The sequence below is a fragment of the Arachis ipaensis genome, chromosome B10 (assembly GCF_059453495.1).
Source record: "Arachis ipaensis isolate K30076 ecotype BB chromosome B10, ASM5945349v1, whole genome shotgun sequence".
In the NCBI taxonomy this organism is placed as follows: Eukaryota; Viridiplantae; Streptophyta; class Magnoliopsida; order Fabales; family Fabaceae; genus Arachis; species Arachis ipaensis.
Genome location: NC_142435.1, coordinates 24,506,042 through 24,516,042, shown reverse-complemented (window position 1 = coordinate 24,516,042; position 10,001 = coordinate 24,506,042). Strand labels below are relative to the sequence as shown.

At 40.4% G+C, this 10,001-nt stretch overlaps 1 pseudogene; it reads left to right on the top strand.

The window, feature by feature from the left end:
• Nucleotides 1–7,989: 7,989 nt before the first annotated feature.
• LOC110267933 (uncharacterized) lies at nucleotides 7,990–9,309 on the top strand (annotated as a pseudogene).
• The last annotated feature ends 692 nt before the right edge of the window (nucleotides 9,310–10,001 follow it).

Here is a 10,001-nt window from a genome sequence, read left to right as displayed (position 1 = left end):
AAATAGGATTTGGGGAAGAGAAAGATAAGATATTTTGGCAATTTAGGTTGAGCTGTGCGGCGCAAGCGACGCGGCCGCGTGGGGCACGCGTTCGCGCGATTGCGCTTCAAGTAAGGGGACGCGGTCGCGTCGGTCACGCGGTCGCGTGACCCATGTTGTGCGTCTGGTGCGAGTGCACCTTCGTGCCTGCACAACTCTCTGTTCGAATTGATATATTTGCCAAATTTGGGGTGACGCGATCGCGTGGGGCATGCGATCGCGTGAGTGGGCTTCAGAAGGGAACGACGCGGACGCGTGAGCCATGCGTCCGCGTGGATAGAATTGTGCGTTCAGCACCAATCCAGCACCACTCGCGCATAATAATTCGTTGTGCACCCTTTTTACGTCGAAAATCAGGGCACGCGGCTGCGTGGGTCACGCGGTCGCATGGGAGGCCATTATGCCCATACGACGCAGACGCGTCAGCGACGCGATTGCGGGGTCGATATGTGCCACTGACACGCTTCCAGCCACGCTCCAGCGTGGCTCTCTGTTCGTTTTTATTTTCTCCCATCTCCTTGCGACGCGGACGCATCGCGTGGCATTTTTTTTAAATATGCAGATGCAGATGCACGAAAGTACTGATAAAGAGAAGAGTTATTGAATATGAAATACTAAAAATAAAGAAAAGAACGATCATACCATGGTGGGTTGTCTCCCACCTAGCACTTTGCTTTAACGTCCGTAAGTTGGACGCTCCACTAGCTCAATCTTCTGCTATGTGGGGATCTTCCAAGAGGAAGATCTCAAGCTCCTTGTTTTTCTGCATCTTCTCGCCATGGTATAGCTTCAGGCGTTGTCCATTAACTTTGAAAAGTTCAGAACTTGAAGGATGACTTAGGTGATAAACTCCGTACGGTTCGGCCTTCTCTACTCTGTATAGACCTTCCCATCTTGATCTCAACTTACCTGGCATGAGCCTCAGTCGAGATTTGTAAAGGAGGACCAAATCCCCAGGTTGGAACTCTTTTCTCTTGATGTGCTGATCATGTACAGCCTTCATCTTCTCCTTGTATAGTCTTGAGTTCTCATAAGCTTCTAGGCGAAGGCTCTCCAGTTCTTGCAGTTGCAATTTCCTTTCAGCTCCGGCTTTCTCAATTCCCATATCGCACTCCTTGACTGCCTAAAAGGCTCTGTGCTCTACTTCAACTGGGAGATGGCAAGCTTTTCCGTAAACTAAGCGGAAAGGACTCATCCCAATGGGTGTTTTGTATGCTGTTCTATATGCCCAGAGTGCATCTTGTAGCCTGGTGCTCCAGTCTTTTCTTTGAGGTTTGACTATCTTCTGCAAGATACGTTTTATTTCTCTGTTTGACACCTCGGCTTGCCCATTGGTCTGAGGATGGTATGCTGTTGCGACCTTATGAATTATCCCATGCTTCTTCATTAACCCTGTTAGTCTCCTGTTATAAAAATGGGTGCCTTGATCGCTCACGATTTCTCGTGGTGATCCAAAGCGGCAAATAATATGGTTTCTCACAAAGGAAACAACAGTGTTAGCATCATCAGTGCGGGTAGGAATTGCTTCCACCCATTTGGAAACGTAATCCACAGCTAACAATATATAAAAATAACCATTAGAATTTGGAAATGGACCCATGAAGTCAATGCCCCAAACATAAAAAATTTCACAGAAAAGCATAATTTGTTGAGGCATTTCATCCCTCCTGGATATATTACCAAATTTTTGGCATGGGAGACAAGATTTACAAAACTCAGCAGCGTCTCTAAAAAGAGCAGGCCACCAGAATCCACAGTCTAAGATCTTTCTAGCTGTTCGTTGAGGGCCAAAATGTCCTCCAGTCTCAGATGAGTGATAGGCCTCTAAAATGACTGGAATTCTGATTGAGACACACAACGTCTAATTACCTGATCAGCGCCACATCTCCATAAATATGGGTCATCCCATATATAATATTCAGACTCGCTTTTCAGCTTGTCTCTTTGATGCTTAGAAAAGTTTGGAGGAAATGTGCGGCTAACTAGATAATTAGCTACAGGTACATACCAAGGGAATACCTCAGATACTGCTTGCAGGTTATCAAATGGGAAATTATCATTTATAGGGGTAGAATCATCCTTAATGTGCTCAAGGCGACTCAAGTGGTCTGCCACTAAATTCTGGTTACCACTCCTATCCTTTATTTCTAAATCAAATTCTTGTAATAGCAGTATCCAATGTATAAGCCTTGGTTTGGACTCCTTTTTAGATAATAGATACTTTAAAGCTGCATGGTCCGAATATACTACTACTCTAGTACCAAGTAAATAAGCTCGGAATTTATCCAGAGCAAAAACAATAGCAAGAAGCTCTTTCTCAGTAGTAGTATAATTGGACTGGGCAGTGTCTAAAGTCTTAGATGCATAAGCAATAACAAAAGGATCCTTACCTTCACGCTGAGCTAGCGCTGCTCCTACTGCATGGTTGGAAGCATCGCACATGATTTCAAATGGCTGGCTCCAGTCTGGTCCTCTCACAATTGGAGCTTGAGTCAGGGCGGTCTTCAGCTTATCAAACGCTTGTTTGCAATCTTCACTGAACTCGAACTCAATATCTTTCTGTAGTAATCTGGACAAGGGGAGTGCTACCTTACTGAAGTCCTTTATGAATATCCTGTAAAAACCTGCATGGCCAAGGAACGAACGGACCTCCCTCACAGAGGAGCGGTAAGGTAAACTAGAAATAACATTCACCTTTGCTGGGTCTACAGAAATTCCATTATTAGATACCACATGTCCTAATACAATCCATTGTTTTACCATAAAATGACATTTTTCAAAATTTAATACAAGGTTTGTATTAACACATCTATCTAATACTCTAGATAATCCATCTAAGCAAAGGCTAAAAGAATCACCATAAACGCTAAAATCGTCCATAAAAACCTCCATACAGTCCTCAATAAGATCAGAGAAAAGACTCATCATGCACCTTTGGAAAGTAGCTGGTGCATTGCACAAGCCAAAGGGCATTCTTCTGTAAGCATAAGTCCCAAAAGGACATGTAAAAGTGGTCTTTTCCTGATCCTCAGGAGCTATATGAATATGGAAATAACCTGTGTAACCATCTAAAAAGCAATAATGTGATTTACCTGACAGGCGATCCAGCATTTGATCAATGAATGGAAGTGGGTAGTGATCCTTACGGGTGGCTTGGTTGAGACGCCTGTAATCAATGCAGACTCTCCAAGCGTTCTAAACTCTAGTTGCTATGAGCTCTCCATGCTCATTCTTCACTGTAGTGACTCCAGACTTCTTGGGCACCACTTGTACTGGGCTAACCCATTCACTGTCTGAAATAGGATAGATGATACCTGCTTCCAACAATCTGGTCACTTCCTTTTTGACAACTTCCAAGATAGTGGGATTCAATCTTCTTTGGGGTTGACGGACTGGTCTTGCTCCCTCTTCTAAAAATATTCTGTGCTCACATACTTGAGGGTTGATGCCTACTATGTATGCCAAACTCCACCCAATTGCCTTCTTATGCCTCCTCAGTACATCAAGTAACTGCTCTTCTTGTTGTGAAGTGAGTTTCCTTGCAATGATAACTGGAAACTTCTGCTCATCTTCAAGATAAGCATATTTGAGATGTGGAGGGAGGGGTTTTAATTCCAACTTCTGATCATGGGCAGGTTCTGGATTGTCTGGAGCTTGTGAAAATGCCGAAGTGCCCTCATTGTCAAGAGGGTCCCCACACTTGGACCTTGTCCAGTGTTCCTCTTTTCTAACTCATCCTTGTGAACTTCAGGTACAGTTTCATCTATGACATCACACTGAAAGATGGAATGATCTTCTGGAGAATTGTCAATGACTTTATTCAGATTGAAGATTACTATTCGGCCATCTATTTCAAAAGAGTATGTTCCTGAAAAAGCATCTAATTTGAATTTTGATGTCTTCAGGAATGGTCTTCCAAGTAGGATTGATGATGGCTTATCTGAGTCATTATGGGGCATCTCCAAGATATAAAAATTAGTGGGGAATGTAAGCCCTTTAATGTTCACTAAAACATCTTCAGCAACTCCAGCCACTATAATAATGCTTTTATCTGCTAACACAAAACGAGCTGCCGACCTTTTTAAGGGAGGAAGCCTCAAAATATCATATATAGACAAAGGCATTATACTAACACATGCTCCTAAATCACACATGCAATCATAAATTACTACACCACCAATAGTACAACTAACTATACAAGGACCTGGGTCACTACACTTTTCAGGTAATCCTCCCATTAAAGCAGATATGGAACTACCCAAAGGAATAGTTTCTAATTCATTAATTTTGTCTTTATGTATACATAAATCTTTTAGAAACTTTGCATATTTAGGTACCTGTTGAATAACATAAAAAAGAGGAACAGTTACCTCAACCTTTTTGAATATTTCTACCATTTTGGGATCGGGTTCTAGCTGCTTCCTGTGCTTCCTTGCAAGTTGTGGAAATGGAATGGGAGTGGTGTTTTCTGCAGTGTCTGTGCCTTTTGGTGCTTCCTCTTGTGGTTGAGCTTCTTCTTTTTTAGCTATGTCCTGTATGTCCTCTTCCTTTTCAACATCTTCTATCTCTACTACCTCTTCAGCTGAGGCGTGTTCTGGTGAGCTTGGCTCCTCCTGATTCCTCTCCTACAGTGTGGTTCCGGACCTCAGGGTGATGGCATTAATGCCTCCCTTTGGATTGGGTAATGGTTGAGAGGGGATCCCAGTGGAGCTTGAAGGTTGGTTACTGGAATTTTGCATTGATCCAATCTGTGAGACAAGAGCTTGCAAAGTAGAGGCTAGGCCATTCAGACTGGCATTAATGTTATTCATAATGTTATTTTCCATGGTCTGTTGTCTCTGCTCAAAAGATTGTAGTAACTCTTCATTAGAAGATGAAGAATGATGAGTAAATTGAGAGGTCTGCTGTTGGGTATTCTGTGGTCCTTGGGATTGCCTCAAGTGAGGTACTCTGTAAGGTTGATTCTGCTGCCTGTTGTTGTTATTATTCCACCTCTGATTTCCCTGATTATCTCTGCCTCCTCTGTTATTGTTGTCCCTCCAATTCTGGTTAGAATTATCCTGCCATCCATGGTTCTAATTTCCACCTTGATTTTACCCTTGGTTGGGGCGGTCATAGAAGTTATGGGTGGATGCCACCATGTTGTCTTCTTGCTGGAGCTGCGGGTATTCATCAGTATAATGGCTATAATCAGCACAAATTCCACAGACTCTCTGTGGGACTAACTGTTGGCTTTGCTGTGCTGGAGAAGGTTGAGCTTACTGAACTTGTTGTTGATTTAATTGCATCTGCTTCAGCAAGTTGGTCATTTCACAGATACTCTGAGCTAGAGCAGAAGTCTCTCTGCTAGAGGATACTTCTGCAACGGCTTTTGAACGGCCTTATTTCTGCCTGTGGTTCCTAGTAGATTCAGCTAAGTCGCTGATCAATTGCCATGCCTATCAGTGGTCTTGTACTTCTTCATAGAGCCATTGCTAGCACTTTCCAATGTGGTCTTATCTTGGGGCCTCATGCCCTGTGTGATATAGCTGAGTAACACTATCTTGTCAATCCTGTGGTGGGGGCATGCTTCCAGAAGATTATTGAAGCGCTCCCAGTATTCAAAGAGAGTCTCGTTGTCATCTTGAACAATCGTGGAAATGTCTTTCCTCAGTTTATCAGTAACTTCAGATGGAAAAAATTTTTCCAAAAATTCTTTTCTGAGTGTATCCCAGTTGGATACATTTGCTAGGGGTTGAGTGTAGTACCACTCTCTTGCTTTTCCCTCAAGAGAAAACGGGAAAGCTTTCAGCAAAATTGAAGTTTCATCTGCACCATCACGCCTGACAGTAGAACAGGCTGCTTGGAAATCTCTCAGGTGCTTGATAGGCTCTTGAGCAGGTAAGCCATAAAACTTGGACATCAAATTGAGCAGTGCAGTCTTTATTTCAAAATCTGTAGCCACCGCTGGGTGATGCGCTTGAAACGGTTGCATTGTAAAATCAGGGGCTCCTTCCATCTGGATAGTAATTCTCCTAGGTTCTGCCATGTCGTCTGCACGTGAATCAACCGAATCAGTAGAACGGGACTGGTTTCTTCTTCAACTGACGTTTCAGATCCGCCCTCAGAGAGGACTAACCGACGCCGAGCTTACCTTATTCGTGAAATAGTCCTTTCAATTTCAGGATCGAATATTGGCAAGCTTGGATCAGGAAGTAAACGCGTCATTTGACGAAAGAAACATGCAGCTCATAGTAGCAAAATAAAATAAAATGCAAATAAATAAATTCTAATTAATAACTTTAGCACTCTATTGCAACTCCCCGGCAACGGCGCCAAAAATTGATGCGAGCAGAAATTAGCGAATTAAAAATTGTTAAAATATATACGTTGCAAGTATAGTTCTTAATTCGCCAGAAATCCGCTTATCAATTTAAAAAGGTGTCACAGAAAATTGAAATTAAAATACTGGGAGTATGAATCCCAGGTCGTCTCCCAACGAGTTGCAGAAAAGTGTGCTATTTTATTAATCAGAGGTTTTCAAAAAGGTTTGAATTGAGTAAGCAGGAAATTAAATTGGAGAATTTGAATAATGTAAATAAAGGCCTTGATTGGGAGTTGATTAGTTGGAATCCCTGTTATTGTTGGAATACTCTCAAGATTAATTGACAATTAAAAGTTGTCCTGTTTAGTTATCCTTTACTAGGTAAGGGAAAGTCAAAGAAGTTGGAATGATACGTCTGTTCACAAGTTGCAATCCACTTAATTAAAAGAGATTGGTGTTATTGACTAGAAGGCAATCCAACCATAAACCCAATTACAATTTTTCTTTCAAGCCTTCCAACTCAAGGGTTCCTTTCAATCAATTTCCCATCAAGTTAGGGAACTACTCGCTCATTGTGAATGTAAAATTCATAGCATATGAAAAGGAATTAAAGAAAGACATTGAAAATAAAAATCAAAATAGTCAATTAAAAATAAAAGTGATCCTTGTATTAAATAATCCTAAAAATATTCCAATGGTAAAATTAAACAAAGCAAAGGACATGGAAGAGTAAAGCCAAGTAAAGAAAATGAACTAGAATGACGAAGTCTTGATGAGGTAATAACTCTTCTCAATATCCCAATGCAAAAGCAAGAGAAAATTAAAATCCTAAGAACTATGAATGTGTAGAGAGAAAACCTAGGGGAGGAGTAGAAACTAGATCTAAAACTAAAACTGTGTAGAATGAATGTTGTAGTTGGTTTCTGCATGTTCTCTGGCTCTAGTCTGCTGTTCTGGGCCGAAAACTGGGTCAAAATAGGGTCCAAAATCGCCCCCAGCGAATTCTGCAGATTATGCAGATCGCGCATGTCACGCGATCGCGTCATCCATGCGGACGCGTCATTCACGTTTTTCCCTGCCACGCGATCGCGTCATCCACACCTCCGCGTCGCTTGTGCTTTTCCATTCCGCGCGGTCGCGTGAGCCATGCGGCCGCGTCACTGCGATTTCTCCTCTTCCGGGCAGTCGCGTGAGCCATGCGGCCGCGTCACTTCTCGCTGGTTATCTCCTCAATTTCTTGTGTTCCTTCTATTTTTGCTAGCTTCCTTTCCAATCTCCAACTCATTCATGCCCTATAAAGCCTGAAATGCTTAACACACAGATCACGGCATCGAATGGAATAAAGGAGAATTAAAATGCATAATTAAAAGTCTCTAGGAAGCAGTTTTCAATCATGTAATAATTTAAGGAAAGAAATATAAATGCATGCAAAATTAATGAATAAGTGGGTAAGGATCATGATAAAACCACACAATTAAACACAATATAAACCATAAAATAGTGGTTTATCAGTAGCCGTTGCAAAACTAGCCGTTAAGGTACTTATTGCAGACACACTTATAAATATCAACTATCAATGACTCTGTAACTCCACTTCAACTCTTGTTTCTCACCTCAAAAGAGAACTAAAAATTACATTTCTAGATATGGCTAGAAATTTTGATGATATGTTTAATGAGACTTTGTATGGCAAAAGAAGACGGCAAGATAACACACTCATAGATAATTGGATGGATGAGTGTTTACTCGAAGATTCAGAAGAAGAAGATATCGATAGAAGCTTTATCCCAATTACTCGTAGATGGATCAACAGAGATCGAGAAGCAGGACATGATCGCCTTTTCCAAGATTACTTTGCAGATGAACCGGTGTATAATGCTGACATTTTCCGACGGAGATTTCGAATGAGAAGACATGTGTTCTTTCGGATAGTAGATGCTCTCTCAAACGTCTATCCGTATTTCCAACAGAGGATTGATGCAACTGGAAGAAGAGACTTGTCGCCACTCCAGAAATGTACCGATTCGATACGGATGTTAGCATATGGCGTAGCAGTTGATGCTGTTGATGATTATGTGCGCATAGGCGAGAGCACTATAATTGAATGCTTGGAAAAATTTGTTGAAGGTGTCAATTCGGTCTTCGAGGATGAATACTTGCGAAAATCCAATCCAAATGACGTACAACGCCTACTACAAATGGCAGAGGGTCGTGGCTTCCCTGGCATGTTGGGTAGCATTGACTGCATGCATTGGCAATGGAAAAATTGTCCAAAGGCGTGGAAAGGTATGTACATGAGTGGTTATCGTGGGGTTGCAACTATAGTACTTGAGGTTGTAGCATCTTCAGACCTTTGGATATGGCATGCGTTTTTTGGAGTTTCTGGTTCAAATAACGATATCAACGTGTTAGATCGTTCTCCAGTATTCGATGATATTCTAAATGACCGTGCTCCGGAGGTAAATTATACCATTAATGGTAATAATTATACTATGGGATACTATTTAACAAATGGTATTTATCCTGAATAGGCCACATTTGTCAAATCAATCTCAAAGCCACAAGGGGAGAAACGCAAGTTATTTGCACAATACCAAGAAGGGCAAAGAAAAGATGTGGAGCGAGCATTCGGTGTGTTGCAAGCACGCTTTGCAATTATACGTGGTCCAGCTCGTTTTTGGGAAAAGAAGAAGCTTGCCAACATAATGAGAGCTTGTATTATATTGCATAATATGATTGTTGAAGATGAAAGAGACACTTATACAGGAAATTTTGCTCAAGGCTTAGAGTATGATGATGTCAAAAATGGCTTATCACAACCTCAGCTGGGGGAAGAAGATTTTGCACCATACCATCAATTTCTCCAAAGAAATGCCCAACTTCGAAATAGGCAGCAGCATAGACAATTGAAAGAGGACTTGATTGAACACATATGGCAATTTCACAATGCTTGTCGTCAACTATAAAGCTTAATTATGTTTTTTTTTTTTTGTATTAAGTAATTTTACAAATTAGTGTAACCCCGAATTATATATTGTGTATTATTGTTATATATGAATTTATTTAATATTAATATCTTTTAATAGTAAATTATTTTCAAATTTATAAATTTAAATTAAATTATTGAAAAAAATTAATTACATTAATTTTAAGTATTTTAATTAATTAATTAAGTGGGACCACAACAGGGACTAAAGTTAGTTCCTCTTAATAGAGAAGAGAGAGATGCTTTGAATTCCTATTTACTGTTTATGACGCAAAAGCTCATGTGAAATTACTTTTTATGACAGGTGGGTCATAAACAGGAATTGGGATAAGTTTTCTACTGGAGATGGTCTTAGAGTATCTCCAACGGGCAAAATTTTGGAGCTCTGCTACTGTTTTGTCAGAGAGAAAAGAAAGTTGGAGCGTTGGAGTGGAACTCACTTGAGTTCCTTTACGCATTTCAAGACGAGGGAGTCCCTCTGAATGGGGACTCCCATTAGCCAATCTACACTTGCCAAATGACAAGTTAAATAAAAAATAAATAAATGTATAAAATATTAATTAATTAAATAATTATGTTAATTAATTAAATAATTATATTATATAATTAAATAATAATTAATTAAGTAATTAAATTATAATTAATTTATTAATAATTATAATAATTAAATAG